Source organism: Bos taurus, chromosome X (genome assembly GCF_002263795.3).
Source record: "Bos taurus isolate L1 Dominette 01449 registration number 42190680 breed Hereford chromosome X, ARS-UCD2.0, whole genome shotgun sequence".
Lineage (NCBI taxonomy): Eukaryota > Metazoa > Chordata > Mammalia > Artiodactyla > Bovidae > Bos > Bos taurus.
The window spans coordinates 76,861,840-76,885,162 of NC_037357.1; the positions used below are offsets into that span (position 1 = coordinate 76,861,840).

The window sequence follows — 23,323 nt, forward strand, 5'->3', positions numbered from 1 at the left end:
TGTCAGTTGTTGATGTTAGGGTCATTAATGAAACCTTGTTGCCTAAGCTTTTAAATTTAGCAGATCTCAAGCATGTCCCATGCCATCTTAAACATCTGTTTAATAAAAAAAATTAATAATAAACTGAACTTCCCTGGTGGCTCAGTCAGTAAAGAATCCACCTGCAATGTGGGAGACCTGGTTTGATCCCTGGGTTGGGAAGATCCTCTGGAGGAGGGCATGGCAATCCACTCCAGTACTCTTGCCTGGAGAACCCCCATGGACAGAGGAGCCTGGCGGGTTGCAGTCCAGGGGGGTGGCAAAGAGTCGGACACAACTGAGCGACCAAGCACAGCACAGCACAAACATATTTTAATTGGCATTATAATGTAAAAAAATAATTTGTATTTGGGTGTTTGTTCAATTGCTGCCCTTCTAAGTTTGTGTGAATAATGCTTAATGTGAACATCCTATAAATAAGTTTTTGCACATATCCATGTTTGTTTCCTATGGCTGGATTAAAAGTATAATTCCTTTGATGTATGAAAATACCTATTTTTTCCCACATCCTTACTAATATACTATATTATGGCTCTTAAAAATCTGCCAGTTGCAAAGTGAGAAGTGGTCTCCCTTGATATTTTAATTTATTTGATTCCTAATGAGATGGAACAGTTAATATCTTTCTTGGGACTTATTTTTGAGTTTATTTTTTGCACTGATTTTTAATCTTCCATATATGTCATGGATATATTTTCCTCGATTTGACATAGAAGTTGTTTATGTATCTCAAGTATCTTTTTTGTTTATGGTTTATTTTCCCCTTGCATTTCATAGTAAAGATAAATATAGTTTATCTTTGTAGTTTCATATAGTTCATGCTTTATTTACTTTTAAATACAAATCTTTTCCCCCTGAGGATCTTCTCTTTGGTTTGTGTTATTTAGTTTGTCTAAATGTCCAGCAAATTCAGGGTTCAGGGGGTAATAGTAAGAGTACTAGTGGGGATCTCAGCAGAAAAATTTTCAGAATCTTTAGTGTTCTGCTTTTTAACATGACAAATATTCTTTCTGCCCCTGTTTCTCTTTTATGACTTCTCAGTTTTGCTACCACTGGCCTATTCTGTCCTCTGTGGCAGAAGTTGGCAAACTTTTTCTATAAAGGGCCTGATAGTAAATATTTTAGGCTTTGTAGACCATGTGGTTTTTGCCACTGTAGTGAAAGCAGCCAGAAACAGTACATAAACGGACAAATGTGGCTGTGTTCCAGTAAAACCATATTTATATAAAAAGGAGGGATGGTGTTGGATTTGGCCTGTAGGCTGTTTGCCAGTATCAGCTCTGTGTTGTTCTGCTTTAATAACTTTTGGTCTCAAAGTTTCTGCTTAGTCATAGTTGATTTCCTCATGTTCATGACTCATCTCCCATCATAACCTCTTAAAGCAGTGTTTCACCTGTAGTCTTCACTACTGATCACCTGTTTCTGTCCATATTTCACAATTTTAAGTGTCTGAGCACACAGGTGATAGCAAAAGGATTTGCTTGGCTGTCTACATTGGTGGCTCAGTGGTAAAGAATCTGCCTGCCAATGAAGGAGACATGGTTCAATCCCTGGTCCAGGAAGATCCCCTGGAGAAGGAAATGGCAACCTGCTCCAGTATTCTTGCCTGGAGAACCCCATGGACAGAGGAGCCTGGCGGGCTACAGTCCATGAAGTTGCAAAGAATCTACATGACTTAGCTACTGAACAGCAACAACCACAAACAACTACCTTATTGCTTCAAAATAACCAACTCCACATTATATTCCTTTTCAGGGTTTATTCTTTGCAATCCAAAATTTTTTGTAAGAAATGGGCTCATTTGGATCAGTTTAAGAAGTTTACAGAACTCGACTCCATTGTGGTATTATTAATGTGATTCAGTTTATTTCTCTGATTTTCTGCATGTCATCTTATTTCTACTTCCATCTGATTTCCTCAGTACTCTGTACTCTGGTTTCCTCTGCCTCCTAGCTACTGAATCAGTTCAGTTCAGTTGCTCAGTCATGTCCAGCTCTTTGCAACCCCATGGACTGCAGCATGCCAGGCTTACCTGTCTATCACCAACTCCCAGAGCTTGCTTAAACTCATGCCCATCGAGTCAGTGATGCCATCCAACCATTTCATGCTCTGTCGTCCCCTTCTCCTCCTGCCCTCAATCTTTCCCGCCTCAGGGTCTTTTCCAATGAGTCAGCTCTTCACATCAGGTGGCCAAAGTATTGGAGTTTCAGCTTCAACATACGTCCTTCCAATGAATATTCAGGACTGATTTCCTTTAGGATGGACTGGTTGGATCTCTTTGCAGTCCAAGGGACTCTCAAGAGTCTTCTCTAACACCATAGTTCAAAAGTATCAATTCTTCAGCACTCAGCTTTCTTTCTAGACCAACTCTCACATCCATAAATGACTACTGGAAAAATCATAGTTTTGACTAGATGGACCTTTGTTGGCAAAGTAATGTCTCTGCTTACTAAGCTACTGAATACTTAGGGTTTTTTTTTTTTTCTCATTTATAACTTGAGCTTGTGCAGTCTCTGTAGATGTGACCTCCATTCTATATCATCTTTCTCTCTGCAAACTATCTGTTTGTGCTCTTGTTCTCTGTGCTGCCCAGTTGTCATTAAATTGTGAATCTGTCTGTGGGTTAAGTTTCCTGAGACTGTAGAGGCAGTTGTTATTTGGCAGGTCTAGGACATTCCCCCTATTGATTTCTATATGGAAATGTCATGCCTATCACATGCCAATTCACTTTGTTTTACTTTTTTCTCTACCTCATATTTTTAGCTTATTCATAGATTCTGCTTACTTAGAGCTTCATCTCCCCGCCCCCCCACCCCCACAAAGAATTGTATACTGTATTTATTTTTGTTAGCTTATAGTTGATTTCTAAAGTTGTGAGGGCTTTACCTTGCCATAAGTTTTGCTTGCTTTTGGCCCTTGAAGCCTCACCTGTCTTCATTGTGTTGGCTTGCTATCTATCCTTTCAGCTTCAGTTCACATAGCTAACTATTAGTACTTTTGATAGCCCAGTTCTAATTCCTAAGAATACAAATGTGTGTGTTAACTCACTTAGCCATGTCCAACTCTTTGCCACCCCATGGACTGTAGCCCACCAAGCTCCTCTGTCCATGGGATTCTCTAGGCAAGAATACTGGAGTGGGTTGCCATCTCCTTCTCCAGGGGGTCTTTCTGACACAGAGATGGAACCCAGGTCTCCCGTATTGCAGGCAGATTCTTTACCAGCTGAGCTATAATGGAAGCCCTTATAAGTGTACCAGGCCTGACTTATCCCATTTTAGTTAGATATTTATGTACCAGCAGCAGGAGTTTTTGGGTCTTTACTTTTGTGTTCTGCAGTTGCAGTTAGTATAATTAATGCACTTAGTCTCTGTTTCTTTTACTTTGCTTCATTTCTTCTAGTTTCCATCCTTTGTTTCAGGGGTTGCAATTGCAAATGCATGCAAGGTCACCTGGGACATTTATTCCACCTGGGAATAAATGTATAAGATGGTTTTGATATTTAATTTCTTGAAACTTTGCTTTTTGTTTTGTTTTGGTTTTTGTTCTATTGATCTGCTTTTGATAGACAATGGAACAGAGAATTCTCTTAAAAGAAGAAAAGAGTTCAAATTCAATGGTAAAGAGCATTTGATGCTTCTAAGGGGGAATGTTTGGGTTTATGGTCCACTGGAACATGAACCTTTCATGCCAAAGGATGAAAGTCATTTAATTGCTCTAAAATTAGAAGGCAATCCAGTCATGGGTTGGCTCCTTGGCTCCTGTTGATTTTTGCCCAGTAAAAATGCAGCCCAATATTGACATAATTTCCACAAGGAGCCTGAGTTTGAGCCATTAGTTTAAATTTGTTTAAATGCTGCAGGCCAACACAGTGTGTTTATAAATAAATGTTTTTATAACCCCACAGCTTCTGCTTCTTTATAATTTTGATTTGTTTGAGGTGTTACCTTTTTCCCATATGGTGTAAAACATGAGTGTGTTAGTTTGGCTTGTGGTTAACAGTTTTCCTTGGGTACTATTAAAACTAGGCCATAGTTTTAAACGGAATTGTATAGATTAGAATAGATTAGGAAAGAATAGATGAAGATAGAATTTAAAAATGAAAAAAATATTATCCTCCATCTGGCAAAGGGTAAGTATTTTGTGAAATTTTTGTTCCAGCTATATGTTTGTATGTGTATCTTTGATCCAATGTAATTGTGTTTCTTAGTGTAGATTAGACAACTTTATAAGGCACTGCATGGAATAGTGTGAGCAAGCTGGCATCCTCTGAGCTAAATCCCTTCTATAGACAGATCTCCTTTGGCACAGTGTTTCTTAAATATCTGATGGTTGCCAGGAGCTGAGGGGATGGGGGAAATGAGGAGTTGTTTCACAGGTATAAAGTTTGAATTTTGCAAGATGAAAAAGATACAGAGATTTGTTGCTCAACAGTATGAATATACTTAATGCTATTGAACTATACACTTAAAAATGGTTAAGATAGTTTAAAAAAAGAACAGGAGTAGTCCATTAAACAGAAAGTTTGCTGTCATTAGAGTATCCTTGAGTATGTTAAATATAATCTTTCAGGTTAAAAAATACCTGCATGACCATCTTTGTTACAACCTTCCATTTCCATATATTAAGAGTCAGCAAAACTATGGCCTATGGGCCCACTACTTGTTTTGTTTTTTTTTTCTTTTACAGCCTATGAGTGACAAATGGTGTTTACATTTTTTAACAGTTGAAAAAATTCAAAAGGAGAATAACACGTTATAATGTATGAAAATTATACACAATTCAGATTTTAGTTTTATTGGAAAATGGCCACATATTCATTTATGTATTGTCTCTGCTTTTATGCTACAGTGGCAAAGTAGTTGTAACATAGACCATATGGCTTGCAAAACCTAAAATATTTACCACCTGGCCATTAAAGAGAAACTTGGAAGTTACTCTATTGCAACAGTTAGCAGTTCCCAGATCCCTCACAGCCTCATCTTTGATGGTTTTAAATGCCTAATTAGCAGCTTTATCATGTAGAGTTTCCACTTATAGTTCTGGAGATGAACTCCAGAGTGGCTATTATCATTCTATTCTAATATATGGGGGGGTTGGCGGAATTCTCACTTCCTTATCTCCTACTGTGACACTAACCAGTTCCAGCAGACTCACATTTTTGGGGAGCTTCAGTTATGGCTGGAATCCTGTTAGCAATTTCTGGTATTGTAGCCTCTTTCATTTTCAAGAAACAGACCTCTCTTGGGTCAGTGAGGCAATTTGGACCACCCATGACTATGCGTGGCCAAGTTCTAAGGTAGACAAAAGTTTCATAGGAGTCCAAATAAAGAAAATCCTGTATTTGAATAAGAAAATTAAAAACTAAAGAAAATGAAATAATTCCTCCTTTTCTCTGCTTTTTTGCCTTCTTCATTATCGAGCTTTAGTTTACTTCCTAGATTTATTTGTATTCTGCTTCCTCATAAATTTTCAGTTATTCATTACTAAACTTTGCTTATTGCACCAGTATCCTTGGCTGTACCTCATGTTTCCCAGCACTGTCATTTAATATTCAGCTCCTTCTGCTTCACTCTTTTTGCATTTCACAAAGTTTATTCCTCAATGCAAGGATTTAAGTGACTTAACTCACCCCTGGTTAGGTAGTCAGGTTTTGAGTCATGTAATGACACAGCACTTGGGTAGTGTGTCTCACACCTGGTACATTCTGCTCTGGATGACAGGATAGGTCATATACTAAAATTCATTGCTCTCTGAGACTGCCTCATCTCCAGAGCTCTATGAGTGGAACAGGTTGCCTTGGATGAGACTGAGCGTAGCCACCACTTGATTCAGGTGTGATTGTATTGCATTTCTATATCTTGGACCACTAAACACATGTGACCCTCATCTCATTTTCTCGTTTCTAAAGATACTTATGTTTATACTTTTCCAGCTCTTACTTAAGCAGAAATGTTGGAGAGTAAGTCTAGCCAAATGCTACAGTCTGAAGTGATATCATGAGGCCACTTTAGAAATTTCCCTGCCAATTTTAGAATTATCCACCTATCTGTGATCTTTTTGACCTCTTTAGTTTTCTCTGTTGTGATTGTACCAAAACCTAACTTCATTGGATGTGTGGTCCTGTGACAATAACTGAGTTCCTGTAGGCCCTTAACATTCTAGCCTCAGTTGTAGTGGGTCTGTCTATTCTCTGCCCCACCACCAAGTAATAACCAGGTCTAAATATTTTACTTCCTGCCAAAGTTCTGGTTATGTATCCCAACTCTACATTATTTTCTAAATTACATAGGATTTCTGGTTTCAAGAAATAAGACCTAGCACCTACGAGTGCCACCTCCCCTTTATTCATAAACACATACACTGACAGATTTCCAGTGCCCCAAAAGCTTTCTTTTAATCATATACTCACATGATATACTATTTTATGTATTTCAAGCAATTGTATTTTAGGTGAGTGTGTATTACAGGGTGCAGAAGGTGGTCAATTTTTCAATTATTTAACTCTATGGACTTTTGACTATTTAGTTTTCATTCTGATAAAGGTAACAACTAACAGAGTTCTTACCAAGTTCCAGGTACCATTCTAAATTGTACATAAACATGGCAGACACATTGTACTGTGGGAAGAAAAATGTTTGCGTACATGAAGAAGATAGATTAAAGAATATGTAGTCTTTTGCAAAAATAAGAACTTAAATCCATTTTTCATTTTATAACATCATTAAAAACTTCACATTGAAAATAGTTTTTAAGAAAGACACAGGTTTAGCTCAAGATATAGACATTTAACATATAGATACACAGTAAGATATCCACAGTAAGGAAGATAGAGATTTCATAGGAATCTTACAATAATGTGGCATCAAATTATATCTGTGGTGGCTCTAGGCACTTAAGCACATTGAGTTTGTAGACCTTTTCCATTGTGCTGTTGACTTGAATTAAATCAGCTGTTTGATCTCCTATTCTACATTCTATTCTGTACTATTTTTTTTCTTCCTCCTGAATGACTTTGCCACTACCCTACTTTGATGAGGCTTTCAGCTTCAGCTTTCACTGGTAATGACCTAGTTTTCATTGTTTCTACTTAAATTCCAAAGAGTGAGAATGTAATTGGCCTAGTTTGTTTTTATTTGTGCAGTGCCTTTTCATGTTTAGGCATGTCATAAGCTGCTGGCAATGTATGGATTGGTCCCATCAACTGTGCTCAGTGGAGAGGATGTAACACTAGATAATGTGAAACAACAGCTGGTCATTAGGGCTATGCTACAGCTGTGACAATAGATAGGGTGGTGGTGTTTAGAAGGATGTGAGAGTATATTTGTAAGAGCCTGAACACTGGACACATTTAGTCCAATGGTTCTCAAACTTAGTAAACTATGATCTAATCCATGTTATTCTATGCCTATTAGAATGGTAACTGAGCACCATGTCTAGCTATAACAGATACAGTCATGCTTTCCAGGGTCAGCACCTTATGGTTATATCGGAATTTGCACATCATTGTCAGAAGAGAAAAAACTGTCAAACCCTACTTTCCTTATTTTTTGTAGTTGCTATTATACAGCCACTACCAATTGCCTCAGTGCTTCACCCTAAGTGGGTATATATATGAGTCACAAAGGCAATTGTCTGATTAGTGGCTTTGGTACAGCATAACCTGGACTTCTAAAAGACATTGAATCCTGGTGTCTTGAGGGAATTGTGTATGATTTTTCACTTTACTGTCATATTCTAACAATTTCAAATGTTTTATATTTCTGCTGGGGGTCTGTTTCATGCGACTGTATTTCTGATACAAATTTCTGAACTATATTGGCTCTTTTTGTCTCAAGAAATGAAAAATCACTTAGCCTATCTCATTAACAGGGGTTTATTGCATATAAATACGTTGAACAATGTGGAATATGGGGCTTTAATGGAAATTTAAATATAGGAACAACATTGATTATGGGAACTGGATTCAAACATCTCTGGATTCGAACCTTAACAGCAGGTTAAAGTTCATTCATTAAGGTTTGGTTCATTACTCTTGTGCTACATCATTGACATCACTCAGCTACTCTGCATTTGCTATTCCTCCTAGGTCAGTGCTTCTCTATCAGAGCTGTACATTAGAATCAACTGAGGAACTTTAAAAATAAACCAGGGTAGAATACTGTGATTTAGTTGCCTTGGGCATCAGTATTTTTAAAGTCCCTTATTATTGTTCATACTTCTTTTGCTATTCACTGACTTCTCAACCTTTATTTTTCTACCTTCCAGCTTCTGTACTTGTGGGTATTCATGCATTGTATTTACCTTGTAAATTAGCCTTCTCTTGGCCTTCGTGCACTCCCTTAGAAGCTCTTAGAGAAGAGTCTATGGACATGACAGCAAAGTTAAAGTACCTATTGCAAGAGTAAAATTTTCTGTAAAATTCCAAATAGCAAATATATGAGGCTTGTGGGCCACACAGTCTGTTATAGCTATTCACTCAGGGAATCAGTCAGAGACAGCAAATGCAAAATTTGTCTGCAGCCAGGTTTGACCCATTGGCTATAGTTTGCTGACCCCTGTTCTGTTCCTTCCTTGTTCATAGCAAATCTTGTTTTATTCTTTTGCAGTGTCTACTTAGCTGCTGATCTCCAATTCATCATTAACTTGAATTTAAGAATTACTTTGTAAAATTCTGCTTCATTTAAAAAAAAATAAACTCACTTAAGAATAGTTATTGTAAATAGCATCTGATTTATAAATTCATTTGGTAAGAATTAACATGCTTGTAACAGTTCTTCTAGAGACATCTAGTCAAGTTTTTTTTATGTCCTAATAATCATAATTTTCATCACATAGATTCCCTCCAATATTTGTTATGTTATTCCTTAGGAATTTTATGCCATATGTAGCCACAATTTTCTATTAATTTTAATAGCTGGTTATTTTTCCTAGCTTATTTCAAAATGGAAGTACTTTTTTTTCCTGGTTATAATATAGAGAGGTACTATTATTTTATAACCAATTCAGATAATACAAGGATATAAAGAATGCAGTTAAGATAAGCTGTAATCCCATCATTCAACTAAAATCACTGTTAAATTTTTGGAGTATAAACATGAATGTCTTTGATGTTATTGAGCACATATTTTCTCTAATTATGCCTCCTGTTCAGATTCTGTCTTGATTAAACAATTTCATGATTGTAATTTGGCTACTAACAAAGAATATGCTCCTTGTGTGGAAATAAATATTCTGGTTAGATAGATGGGTATGTTTCTTGTAGTAAATTAAATTGGCATGTTGAAGATTATTTACCTCTCATTATATGTTGGCTATGATGATTATCCTTGTAATTTATCTTTGTACAGTTGACTCATTGTTTCCTTAACAAGCATAATTTTTAGTCACAGAAGTTGCAATGGATTCTTTCAGGGCCCTTAAGCCTGGTTTCTTTCCATGGAAAAGAGCATGACAAAAGACTGAGTGTCGACATGTCCCTGGCAGCAGGCATGAACGTAAGTATGCATTTGGAGAAGTATTGGAGAATATGGTAAAAATCAGTGGTCAAAGCTTGTTAGGAGAAACTCCCTCATTTTCTAATTGTACCTAGAGAATTACTTTAGTCAATTCAGATATAGCAGCATGTATATGCTTTGTCTTGTTCCTGAGGCACAATTGCTGGAGGTTGGCTACAGTGGGCCACCAAAGGATTTTTACCCTTGTTGAAGTCATTCAGCTGATAGCTTACGGTGAACAGTGCTGAAGTTCGTGGTCTCCAAAGGAGAGGAATTCACTCTGGGACCAAAGATGGGGGTCTCAGTCACTCAGAGCTTGGTGCAACAGTTTTATTAAAGTAACAGTGATAGAGAAAGCCTCCAGCGAAAGGCACCAGAAGTGGGTAGGAGAGTACCCACCCTCACTAGTTTAAGCAGGGCATTATATACTTCTCAACTAGCTGCTGAGAATATATACAAAGAATACCTCAAGATTGTAAGAGTTCCACCACACCCTTTCCCAAGGCATACATCCTGAGATAACTTCCATACAAGATTAGCCAGGGAGGATGGTTCCAGGAAAGATACACTGTTGATGTATAATCAGGGGTACAAGTCTTAAGAAACAGGTTCCCAGGCAAGATTTTTTACAATTACAATCACTAACATAGAGTCTGAGAAAGGCATAGCCATGAGTAAGCTGTATTATTGTGCTGTGTAATCATTAGTTCCAGACCTAAAGAAAGACCAGGTCTCAAGCGAGATATATTGTTGCAGTACCTGTTGCAATACCTGTTCAGGGGCTTAAAAGAAGCATCTCCTACATGACTAAGGAAAAAAATTGTGAAAAAGAATGTTCACCTCCTCCTTAAAGGGGCCTTGACTCCCTATCAACCAGTCTCAGTTAACTCTCTCACAACTAGAGAGGATTACATGAAATATTTGTAATTGAAAAGTATGCATACCTGCTTTTAGTAGCCTGGAACTTGATAGTAATGTCATTAACTGAAAGTTGGATATAAGATATTTTAACTGCAAATAACAATTTAATATCTAAAAAGAACTATCACTAAGAAGAAGAGTGTCTCACTGGGAACAAGTTTAGGAAACAAATATACTTTTTTTTTTTTCTTTTAGGGTAGCCCTCTCAAAAACAAAACAAGACAAACCTGCCTAGCTGGGAAAGTGCATTATTTTGCTTAAACACCAGCTTGACATTTTGTTCTAAGTCAGAAATAGTTACTAAGTTGTAAGTTATATGATAGATGTAGCCTCATTTATTGATAGTTCTAATCCAGTGATTTAATTATAACCAAAAAATCTACTTGTTAAAATGTAAATATATTTAATCTTGGTTGTAAAATGCATTTTGAAACATCAAGGAAAACACAGGTGGCCTGTATGATTTGGCTACTTAATATCAAAAAATGGATGATGTGTTGGGAGTCACTAGATCACAGGATTCAGCATAAGGTTATGGCTAAGATAGTAAGGATATGTAGCCTTTCTAAAATTAGCATAAGGAATTTTATGGAGAAGTCCTATGCAGGCTTCCCTCTGCTTTCTCCCTCCCCTGAGCAGTCACACAGAGCATCCCCAGCAATAGAAGCACAGTAACATGTGTGCAGTGTTTCTGCCAGGGAAGGCTGTTATGCAACTCAGCAACCAAGGCTTTTATTGTGTGCTGGTCATGTAGGCCCTTTCTGATTAGCATGTACCAAAATTCCAGACTTCCAGAAGGAAAGTAAATATTCACTGTGATCCACATTATTTTTATAAGCAATTTAGGCATAGTGAGCCACCCTTATCAGTTAGGGAAAGTTTGCTATCCGTGTAGGGAACTGTTTACCAGTAAAGTTTCCTGGTGCCACCCAAGGGCCAGCCATGCAAGCAGGCCATTCTGAGTAGTTTCCTGAAGACTGCTTTCCCTTTAGTAGTTTTAGGCCTCTATGTTAACTCTTTTCTGTGTACTTGGGCTGAATCTATAATAATAGATCAAAATTAGAGCATTCAATAATTGATCACATTCAGACTCAGCTTAAGGGAAGAAAGAGGGCCCGATAAGAGTGAGTTTAAATATATGATTTCTGTTCTCTTTGGGACATGTAAAATTTTTTGATGAGTGTTTTAGGTTATGTCAAAGGGTGACTTAAGCTTACTTGTATTTTATTTATTTATTTTTTTTATTTTAATTGGAGGCTAATTACTTTACAGTATTGTGGTTTTTGCCACACATTCACATGAATCAGACATGGGTATATGTGTGTTCCCCATCCCGACCCTCCCTCCCACCTCCCTCCCCATCCTATCCCTCAGGGTCATCCCAGCGCACCAGCTCTGAGCATCCTGCCTCATGCATCGAACCTGGACTGGCGCTCTATTTCACATATGATAATATACATGCTTCAATGCTATTCTCTCAAATCATCCCACTCTCACCTTCTCCCACAGAGTCCAACAGTCTGTTTTCTACATCTGTGTCTCTTTTGCTGTCTCGCATTATAGGGTCGTCATTACCATCTTTCTAAATTCCATATATATGCATTAATATACCATATTGGTGTTTTACTTTCTGACTTACGTCAATCTGTATAATAGGCTCTAGTTTCATCCACCTCATTAGAACTGATTCAAATGTATTCTTTTTAATAGCTGAGTAATATTCCATTGCTTGTATGTACCACTGCTTTCTTATCCATTCGTCTGCTGATGGACATCTAAGTTGCTTGCATGTCCTGGCTATTGTAAACAGTGCTGTTATGAACATTGGGATACACGTGTCTATTTCAATTCTGGTTTCCTTGGTGTGTATGCCAAGCAGTGGGATTGCTGGGTCGTATGGCAGTTCTATTTCCAGTTTTTTAAGGAATCTCCACACTGTTCTCCATAGTGGCTGTACTAGTTTGCATTCCCACCAACAGTGTAAGAGGGTTCCTTTTTCTCTGTACCCTCTCCAGTATTTATTGTTTGTAGACTTATTAATAGCAGCCATTCTGACTGGCATGTGATGGTACCTCACTGTGGTTTTAATTTGCATTTCTCTGATAATGAGTGATGTTGAGCATCTTTTCATGTGTTTGTTAGCCATCTGTATGTTTTCTTTGGAGAAATGTCTGTTTAGTTCTTTGGCCCATTTCTTGATTGGGTTGTTTATTTTCTGGAATTCAGCTTCAGGAGCTGCTTGTATATTTTTGAGATTAATTCTTTGTCACTTGCTTCATTTGCTATTATTTTCTCCCATTCTGAAGGCTGTCTTTTCACCTTACTTATAGTTTCCTTCATTGTGCAAAAGCTTTTAAGTTTAATTAGGTCCCATTTGTTTACTTTTTCTTTTATTTCCATTACTCTTGGAGGTGGGTCATAGAGGATCCTGCTATGATTTATGTCAGAGTCTTTTGCCTATGTTTTCCTCTAGGAGTTTTAGTTTCTGCTCTTACATTTAGATCTTTAATCCATTTTGAGTTTATTTTTGTGTATGGTGTTAGAAAGTGTTCTAGTTTCATTCTTTTACCAGTGGTTGACCAGTTTTCCCAGCTCCACTTGTTAAAGAGATTGTCTTTTCTCCATTGTATATTTTTGCATTGTATATACTGAAGAATCCTTGCATCCCTGGGATAAAGCCCACTTGGTCATGGTGTATGATCTTTTTAATATGTTGTTGGATTCTGTTTGCTAGAATTTTGTTAAGGATTTTTACATCTATGTTCATCAGTGATATTGGCCTGTAGTTTTCTTTTTTTGTGGCATCTTTGTCAGGTTTTGGTATAGGGTGATGGTGGCCTCATAGAATGAGTTTAGAAGTTTACCTTCCTCTGCAATTTTCTGGAAGCGTTTGAGTGGGATAGGTGTTAGCTCATCTCTAAATTTTTGGTAGAATTCAGCTGTGAAGCCATCCGGTCCTGGGCTTTTGTTTGTTGGAAGATTTTTTTTTTTTTTTAATTTTATTTTATTTAACTTTACAATATTGTATTGGTTTTGGGAAGATTTCTGATTATGGTTTCAATTTCCGTGCTTGTGATGGGTCTGTTAAGATTTTCTATTTCTTCCTGGTTCAGTTTTGGAAAGTTGTACTTTTCTAAGAATTTGTCCATTTCTTTCAAGTTGTCCATTTTAATGGCATATAGTGGCTGATAGTAGTCTCTTTTGATCCTTTGTATTTCTGTGATGTCTGTTGTGATTTCTCCATTTTCATTTATAATTTTCTTGATTTGATTCTTCTCCCTTTGTTTATTGATGAGTCTGGCCAATGGTTTGTCTATTTTGTTTATTTTCTCGAAGAATGAGCTTTTAGCTTTGTTGATTTTTGCTATGGTCTCTTTGTTTCTTTTGCATTTATTTCTGCCCTAATTTTTGTGATTTCTTTCCTTCTACTAACCCTGGGGTTCTTCGTTTCATCCTTTTCTAGTTGCTTTAGGTGTAGAGTTAGGTTATTTATTTGATTTCTCTCCTGTTTCTTGAGGTAGGCTTGCATTGCTATGAACCTTCCCATTAGCACCACTTTTGCTGAATCCCATAGGTTTTGGGATGTTGTGTTTTCATTTTCATTCGTTTCTATGCATATTTTGATTTCATTTTTTATTATTTCTGTGATTTGTTGGTTATTTAGAAGCATGTTGTTTAGCCTCCATATGTTTGTATTTTTAATAATTTTTTTTCTGTAGTGGACATCTAATCTGACCGCATTGTGATCAGAAAAGCTGCTTGAGATGATTTCAATATTTTTGAATTTACCAAGGCTAAATTTTTGGCTCAGGATATGATCTATCCTGGAGAAGGTTCTGTGTGTACTTGAGAAAAAGATGAAATTCATTGTTTTAGGGTGAAATGTCCTATAGATATCAATTAGGTCTAACTGGTCCATTGTATCATTTAAAGTTTGTGTTTCCTTGCTAATTTTCTGTTTAGTTGATCTATCCATAGGTGTGTGTGGAGTATGAAAGTCTCCCACTATTGTGTTACTGTTAATTTCCCCTTTCATATTTGTTAGCATTTGCCTTACATATTGCAGTGCTCCTATGTTTGGTGCATATATATTTATAATTGTTAAATCTTCTTCTTGGATTGATCCTTTGATGATTATGTAGTGTCCTTCTTTGTCTTTTTTTCATGGCCTTTTTTTCAAAGCCTATTTTATCTGATATGAGTATTGCTACTCCTGCTTCCTTTTGTTCTCCATCTGTGTGAAATATCTTTTTCCAGGTCTTCCCTTTCAGTCTGTGTGTATCCCTAGGTTTGAGGTGGGTCTCTTGTAGACAGTATATATAGGGGTCTTGTTTTTGTATCCATTCACCCAGCTTTTGTCTTTTTTCATTGGGGCGTTCAACCCATTTACATTTAAAGTAATTATTGATAAGTATGATCCCATTGCCATTTACTTTGTTGTTTTGGGTTCGAGTTTATACACCCTTTCTGTGTTTCCTGTCTAGAGAAGATCCTTTAGCATCCGTTGAAGAGCTGGTTTGGTGGTGCTGAATTCTCTGAGCTTTTGCTTGTCCATAAAGGTTTTAATTTCTTCTTCATATTTAAATAAGATCCTTGCTGGGTACAGAAATCTGGGTTGTAGGTTTTTCTCTTTCATCACTTTAAGTATGTCCTACCATTCAAGTATTTTCTCATGCCCTTTCTTTTTGCCTTCTTCTGGGACTCCTATGATTCTAATGTTGGGGCGTTTAATGTTGTCCCAGAGGTCTCTGAGGTTGTTCTCGTTTCTTTTAATTCTTTTTTCCTCTCTGCTTCATTTATTTCCACCATTCTATCTTCCACCTCACTTATATATATTTCTTCTGCCTCAGTTATTCTACTGTTGGTTCCTTCTAGAGTGCTTTTGATCTCAGTTATTGCATTATTCATTATTGATTGACTATTTTTTATTTCTTCTAGGTCCTTGTTAAACTTTTCTTGCATCTTCTCAATTCTTGTGCCCCGACTATTTATCTGTAACTTCATTTTGTTTTCAAAATTTTGGATCATCTTTGTCATTCTGAATTCTTTTTCAGGTGGACTCCCTATTTCCTCCTTTTTTGTTTGGTTTGGTGGGTTTTTATCATGTTCCTTTACCTGCTGAATATTTCTCTGCCTTTTCATCTTGTTTAGATTGCTGTGGCCTTTCTGTATGCTGGAAATTTTTGGTTCCTCTTTATTGTGGAAGAATTTTTGGTTCCTCTTTATTCTTCCTTGTGGGTGGGGTTGGACGTGTGGCTTGTCAAGGTTTCCTGGTTAGGGAAGCTTGCACCAGGGTTCTGGTGGGTGGAGCTGGATCTCTTCTCTCTGGAGTGCAATGAAAGGTCCAATAGTGAGTTTTGAGGTGTCTATGGGTTTGGTGTGACTTTTCGCAGCCTGTATTTTTGTTCCCAGGGTTATGTTCCTGTTTTGTTGCAGAATTAGCGTGGTATGTCTTTCTCTTAAACTTGTTGGCTCTTGGGTGGAGCTTGCTTTCAGTATAGGTATGGAGGCTTTTGGATGAGCTTTTGTCGATTAATGCTCCCTGGAGTCAGGAGTTTTCTGGTGTTCTTAAGTTTTGCATTTAGGCCTCCTGCCTCTGGCTTTCAGTCTTATGCTTATAGTAGCCTCAAGACTTCTCCATCCATCAAGCACTGATGATAAAACATCTAGGTTAATGGTGAAAAGATTCTCCACAGTGAGGGCCACCCAGAGAGGTTCACAGAGTTACATGAAGAAGAGAAGATGAAGGAGGGAGATAGAGGTGACCAGGAAGAGAAGAGGGGGAATCAAAAGGGGAGAGAGCAGTCTAGCCAGTAATCAACTCCCAATTTGCTCTCCACAGTCTGGAACACTCAGAGAGTTTCACGGAGTTCCATAGAGAACAGGAGACAGAAGAAGGTGATAGAGGTGACCAGGAGGAGATGGGGGGGAGTCAAAAGGAGAGAGATCAGTCTAGCCTGTGATCAGTTCCCTAAGTTTTCTCCACAGCCCACAACACCCAAAGAGATTCACAGAGTTAAGTAGAGAAGAGAAGGGGGAGGAAGGAGATAGAGGTGATCTGGGGGAGCAAAAGGAGAGTCAAAAGGGGAGAGAACAATCAAGCCAGTAATCACACTCTTAAGTAAAAATGGGTACAGAAAATTGGATTCTTAAGGGTACAGAATTGATAAGAAATACCAAAAAACTAAGATTAAAAATCTAGAGTAGAGTTTAGACTCTCAAAACTACAATATTTTTTTTTTAAATCACAAAAGGTATATGAAAAAATGAAATTTGCTTTAAAAATAGGATCTGCTTTTTTTTAAATAGTAGGTTTTAAAAATGAAAATTAAAGGAGTAATAAATAACTTTCAAAAAATTGAAAAATGATAATAGTAAAATATATCTAGGGATTTCTCTGGCACTGTTGAGGGCAGTGTGTGGTCAGTTCAGTTTCAGGTAATTCTTTGTTCCACCTTATACTTCTTCTCAAGGTCTATAGGTCCCTTCCAGTGTAGCCAGTGCTAACGATAGAGTTTTAATCTGTTGCACCTGTCAGTTCCAAAGCAGTTCCCTCTTCTTTATTTTGGCTTCCTCTGTTTGCAAGTCTCTTCAGTATCTAACTTCCGCCCTGACACAAGGCGGCGAAGGTGGTCATTTATTTGAGCTCACTTGTTCAATTGTGCTGCTGGGAGGGATGAACATTGCAAACAAATATCACTGGTGTGTTTGGGGAGTGCTTGCAGTGTCTTGGCCACACTGGGTTTGCCCTCACTCATGGCATGTGTGCTTTCTCGGTCTACACTGCTCAGGCTCCAAGTTGCTCTGCTGGGGAACTGTCTGAGGTGGGCCCTGGGTTGTGAGCACTTCCCAGATCTAAGCCGCTCAGGTTCAGGTTCCCGGGTACTCCACAAATGCACAGACTGTGTTCGACCTACGTTTTGTGCCCTTCCCAGGTCTGAGCAGCTCAGGCGACCAGGTGCTTGGCAAGCGCACTCTCCCCATGTACAGACCAGGTGCTTGGCGAGCACACTCTCCCCAGGTACAGTGTGTCTTATCACCTTCCCGGTCCCAGCTCCTTGGTTTCCTGGGTGCGTTGTCTCAGGTGTGCCATGTGTCTCCTCTGGAGAGTTGATCTCTGGCTGCAAGCCTCCTGGCTGATGTCAACCGTCCAGGATCCCTGGAAGACTTGGTTAGCAACTGGAAGCCTGCTTGTAGTTTGGTAGGGAATGCTGTCTCTGGGGACAAGTTTGCCCCTTTCCGTCTCTGGCTGCCACCACCACCACCACCACCGGCGGGGGATGGGCCAGTCCGCAGTGGGCTAACTCTCCTCTGGTATTTGCTCAGTCCTTTGTTCTGTGATTGGTCCGGCAGTGCCTTAGGTTAGAGCTTTTCATGGGAATGTTCTCTCTTTCTCTTTCCTCTTTTTTTTTTTCCTCTCTGGCTATGCCATGGTTTGGGTTGCTATCTCAGGTTAGCTCCCTCAGTTTGCCCTCAGGGCATTCAGGCCCGACCTTACCCTAAGCAGTGCAGCCGGTGCCTCCCTGTTCAGTCCCCACTTGCTGGTGGCAGACACAAACATCTGGCGTACTTCTCCACTGGGAGTTGCCATTAGGCACATAATCTGTGAGTTTTATTTATTTTTTTCCTCCCGGTTATGTTGCCCTCTGAGATTCCAAGACTCCCCACAGACCTGCCGGTGAAGTTTCCTGCTGTTTGGAAACTTCTCTTTTAAGACTCACTCCCCAAGATGGTTATCCATCCCTAACTCTTTTGTCTCTCTTTTTATCTTTTATATTTTGTCTTACCTCCTTTTGAAGACAATAGGCTGCCTTTCTGGGGGTCTGGTGTCCTCTGCCAGCGTTCAGAAGTTGTTTTGTGGTATTTGCTCAGCGTTCAAATGATCTTTCGATGAATTTGTGGGGGAGAAAGTGGTCTCCCCATCCTATTCCTCTACCATCTTAGGACAACAAAATCTTTGATATATTGACTATTTTTTTCCTTCCCTTTTTCCTCATCATACTGTTGCAAATAGTTAACTGAGAGAAGTATGTTAATTTTAAAAATTGGGTGTCATTCCTTCCCCACACATTAATTTGGAAACTGGTCTTCAAGGAACCATTCTTTATGAAAGAAACCCAAGGGAATAGTAAAGTTTTGTTCTATGGTTTCTCATGAATTTAATTAGAAAACTGAGAGTTACAACAGTTTAAAGTAACAGGCCTCTCCATTTCAGAAGATTTAAAAACTGATTGTGCTAGATGGGCATAATTCAAGCAATACTATTTTTTTCCCTTATCAGAAATTGAAGAACTTGCTATAACCCCTTTGATGCATTTTTCTGCATCAAAATTTAAAATGTTGACATTTGTCTAGACACAGAATGTTCACATTATCTTTTTTTTAAAAAAGTTTTTAAAAATTTATTTTTCAGTTGGAGGATACTTGCTTTACAATATTGTGTATATTAGTTATCTTTTGAGACAGGTGTAAATAAGTAATTATTATTTCTTCTGGGATGTTTGGTTTCTTTGATTTTTTTTTTTCTTAATGAAGACATACTATGTTGGGAAAAACTCAGTAATTTAGTTAGTTGGTAGGTTGACAGTGAGAGATTGATACTGTTCTGACACTAGCTTGCTGACTCTCTGACACCACCTGGCTTTAATTAAATTCTGATGCTAACTACCTCAAATTAACACCTGATCCAAAAAGTGTTTGTGAAGACCTCATTCCCTTTATTAATTCTTAGGGCAACCTAACCTTCTGACTAGTGAGCTAAATTTAGGGATTCCTGTGACCATCTTGGGTTTGTTAATTTGGGAGAATAATTTCCAAAACTCCCTGAAAGTACTATACTTATATTTACAGTCTTATTATAAAGGATACAACTCAGGAGCAATCAAGTGAAAAAGATACATAGGACAGAGTGTTGGAGTTTCCATGCCATCGCCCCTTGGGCTCAGGATATGTCACCTTCTTGGCACATCAAAGTGTTCACCAACCAGGGAGCTCCTTGAGCTCTGGGTTTCTAGAGTTTTATTTCGGTCTTATTGGCCACTTAGTTCAGCCTCCAACCCCTTTCCTCTCTCTGCAGGTCTTAGAGGATAGGGCTGAAAGTTCCAACAATCTACTAGTACGCTTGGTTTTCCTGGCATGGCACTTCCCTCTCTCTGGAAACTAAGAGCCCATTTTGAGTCACTTTGTTAGCATAAATTCAGGTGTGCTCAAAAGGGACTTCTTATGAATAACAAAAGAACATACCATCACTCAGGCTTTTTGGGAGATCTGTGCTTCGAACAGGGTTTAAAGACCAGATTTATTATACATTTTTATATTTTATCTCTATTTTTGTAAAGTTTTTGTTACAAGCAGCACAAATGATAGATCCAATGAGGGGATCATAATTTTCAAGGCTGCAGAGGATCGTAGGCTGTAAGGCAGTAAGGGAGGTAAGAATTTTACTGGAAACCAGCCAAAGGAACTGGTGAATGGCTGACCCTCTGGCATGGTAACTAGGAGGCCACCAGGAAATGGAGGAATCTGGAGAAATCCTTTATTTATTTTTTAAATAGGGCATATTCTGCATTTTTTTTTTCCTTTGGCCACTCAGCATGGCTTGTAGGATATTAATGCCCCAAGTAAAAGTGAAAGTGAAGTCACTCAGTCGTATCTGACTCTTTGTGACCCCATGGACTGTAGCCTACCAGGCTCCTCCATCCATGGGCTTTCCCAAACAAGAATACTGAAGTGGGTTGCCATTTTCTTCTCCAGGAGATCTTCCCAGCCAAGGGATTGAACCCGGGTCTCCTGCATTGCAGGCACACGCTTTACCATCTGAGCCACCAGGGAAGTCCATTTTAATGCCCCACCCAGGGATCAAACTCAGGTCCTTGGCAGTGAAAGCACAGAGTCCTAACCACTGGACTTCCAGTTCTTGTTGTTATTCAGTCATTCAGTCATGTCCGACTCTTTGCAACCCCATGGACTGCAGCATGCCAGGCTTCCCTGTCCTTGACCATCTCCTGGAGCTTGCTCAAACTCAGGTCCGTTGAGTTGGTGATGCCATCCAACCATCTTGTCTTCTGTGGTCCCCTTCTCCTCTGGCCTTCAATCTTTCCCAGCATCAGGGTTGGCTCTTTGCATCAGGTGGCCAAAGTATTGGAATTTCTGCTTCAGCATCAGGCCTTCCAATGAATATTCAGTGTTGATTTCCTTCAGGATTGACCAGTTTGATTTCCTTGCTGTCCCAGGGACTCTCAAGAGTGTTCTCCAACACCACAGTTCAAAAGCATCAGTTCTTCAGTGCTTAGCCTTCTTTATGGTCCAACTCTCACATCCATACATGACTACTGGAAAAACCATAGCTTTGACTATATGAACCTTTGTTGGCGAATTGATGTCTCTGCTTTTTATTTATTTTTTTAATTTTATTTTATTTTTAAACTTTACATAATTGTATTAGTTTTGCCAAATATCAAAATGAATCCACCACAGGTATACATGTGTTCCCCATCCTGAACCCTCCTCCCTCCTCCCTCCCCATACCATCCCTCTGGGTCGTCCCAGTGCTCTAGCCCCAAGCATCCAGTATCGTGCGTCGAACCTGGACTGGCATCTCATTTCATACATGATATTTTACATGTTTCAATGCCATTCTCCCAAATCTTCCCACCCTCTCCCTCTCCCACAGAGTCCATAAGACTGTTCTATACATCAGTGTCTCTTTTGCTGTCTCCTACACAGGGTTATTGTTACCATCTTTCTAAATTCCATATATATGTGTTAGTATACTGTATTGGTGTTTTTCTTTCTGGCTTACTTCACTCTGTATAATAGGCTCCAGTTTCATCCACCTCATTAGAACTGATTCAAATGTATTCTTTTTAATGGCTGAGTAATACTCCATTGTGTATATGTACCATAGCTTTCTTATCCATTCATCTGCACGTGTCTATGCTTTTTAATACGCTGTCTAGGTTTGTCTTTGCTTTTCTTCCAAGGAGCAAGCGTCTTTTAATTTCATGGCTGCAGTCACCATTCACAGTGATTTTGGAGCCCAAGAAGATAAAGTCTGTCAGTGTTTCCATTGTTTCCCTGTCTATTTGCCCATGAAGTGATAGAATTGGATCTTAGTTTTTTGAATGTTGAGTTTTAAGCCAGCTTTTTCACTATCCTCTTTAACCTTCATGAAGAGGCTCTTTAGTTCCTCTTCACTTTCTGCCATAAGGGTGGTGTCATCTGTGTATCTGTGGTTATTGGTATTTCTTCCAGCAATCTTGATTCCAGTTTGTGCTTCATCCAGCCCAGGATTTTGCATGATGTACTCTGCATATAAGTTAAATAAACAAGGTGACAGTACCTTGAGGTACTCCTTTCTCAATTTGGAACTAATCTGTTGTTCCATTACAGTTCTAACTGTTGCTTTCTGACCTGCATACAGATTTCTCAGGAGGCAGGTAAGGTGGTCTGGTATTCCCATCTCTTGAAGAATTTTCCATAATTTGCTGTGATCCACATGGTCAAAGGCTTTGGTATAGTCAATAAAGCATAAGTAGATGTTTTTCTGGAATTCTGTTGCTTTTTCTATGATCCAGTGGATGTTGGCAATTTGATCTCTGGTTCCTCTGCCTTTTCTAAATCCAGCTTGAATATCTGGAAGTTCTCGGCTCATGTACTGTTGAAGCCTGGCTTGGAGAATTTTGAGCATTACTTTGCTAGCGTGTGAGATGAGTGCAATTGTGTGGCAGTTTGAGCATTCTTTGGCATTGCCTTTCTTTGGGATTGGAATGAAAACTGACCTTTTACAGTCCTGTGGCCACTGCTGAGTTTTCCATATTTGCTGGCATATTGAGTGCAGCACTTTCACAGCATCATCTTATAGGATTTGAAATAGCTCAACTGGAATTCCATCACCTCCACTAGCTTTGTTCGCAGTGATGCTTCTTTTGCACAGTGGTCTTTAAACTAATGTTCTAATAAGAGGTTTTCTTTTTAAAGCTATCTTCACTCATTTTGGAGAAGGCAATGGCACCCCACTCCAGTTCTCTTGCCTGGAAAATCCCATGGATGGAGGAGCCTGGTAGGTTGCAGTCCATGGGGTCGCTAAGAGTCAGACACGACTGAGCGACTTCACTTTCACTTTTCTCTTTCATGCATTGGAGAAGGAAACGGCAACCCACTCCAGTATTCTTGCCTGAAGAATCCCAGGGACGGGGGAGCCTGGTGGGCTGCTGTCTACGGGGTCGCACAGAGTCGGACATGACTGAAGTGACTTAGCATAGCATAGCATAGCATCACTCATTTATTCTTTTTGATTGGCTTTTTATTCAACTTGTATGCATTAAATGCCTCTTGTACCATGGATATAGTTCATAATTTATACATGCAGTAGGTTCTAGGTTTTCTCCAAGAGATGAGAAGCTAGGGGATGTTTAATAAAGTACATGGTACATAGAAAGGAAGGTTACCTAACAGTATAGAAGATATGAAGCCAAGATAAGAAGAGAGAGGAGGACTTTGCAACATTGAACTTCAGGGGAATTTTATCACCAAATTTGTATCCTAAGGCAGAATCCATATTTGGGGCCAAGTAACCAGGACTTTGGCCGCCTCATGCAAAGAGTTGACTCATTGGAAAAGACTGTGATGCTGAGAGGGATTGGGGGCAGGAAGAAAAAGGGACGACAGAGGATGAGATAGCTGGATGGCATCACTGACTCGATGGACGTGAGTTTGAGTGAACTCTGGGAGTTGGTGATGGACAAGGAGGCCTGGCGTGCTGCGATTCATGGGGTCGCAAAAAGTCGGACATGACTGAGTGAACTGAACTGAACTGAACTGAACCAAGCTAACACTGGTAGCTTGTGTTTTCTAAAGGACTTTTGGTA

At 38.9% G+C, this 23,323-nt stretch overlaps 1 long non-coding RNA gene across 24 annotated transcripts in view; it reads left to right on the top strand.

Annotated features, from left to right (window-relative positions):
* Positions 1-23,323, top strand: part of LOC104970537 (uncharacterized) — an 83,302-nt gene that overhangs the window by 14,387 nt on the left and 45,592 nt on the right. For 22 of the 24 annotated variants that reach the window (XR_009493540.1, XR_009493545.1, XR_009493541.1 and 19 more), the window contains exon 5: positions 9,451-9,533. The exons of 1 other annotated variant lie outside the window; for it this stretch is intronic. This is a non-coding gene — a long non-coding RNA (uncharacterized lncRNA). Of the gene's footprint in view, positions 1-9,450; positions 9,534-22,433; positions 22,516-23,323 lie in introns of all 24 variants that reach the window. One more of the 24 variants, XR_009493538.1, reaches the window with a different exon arrangement.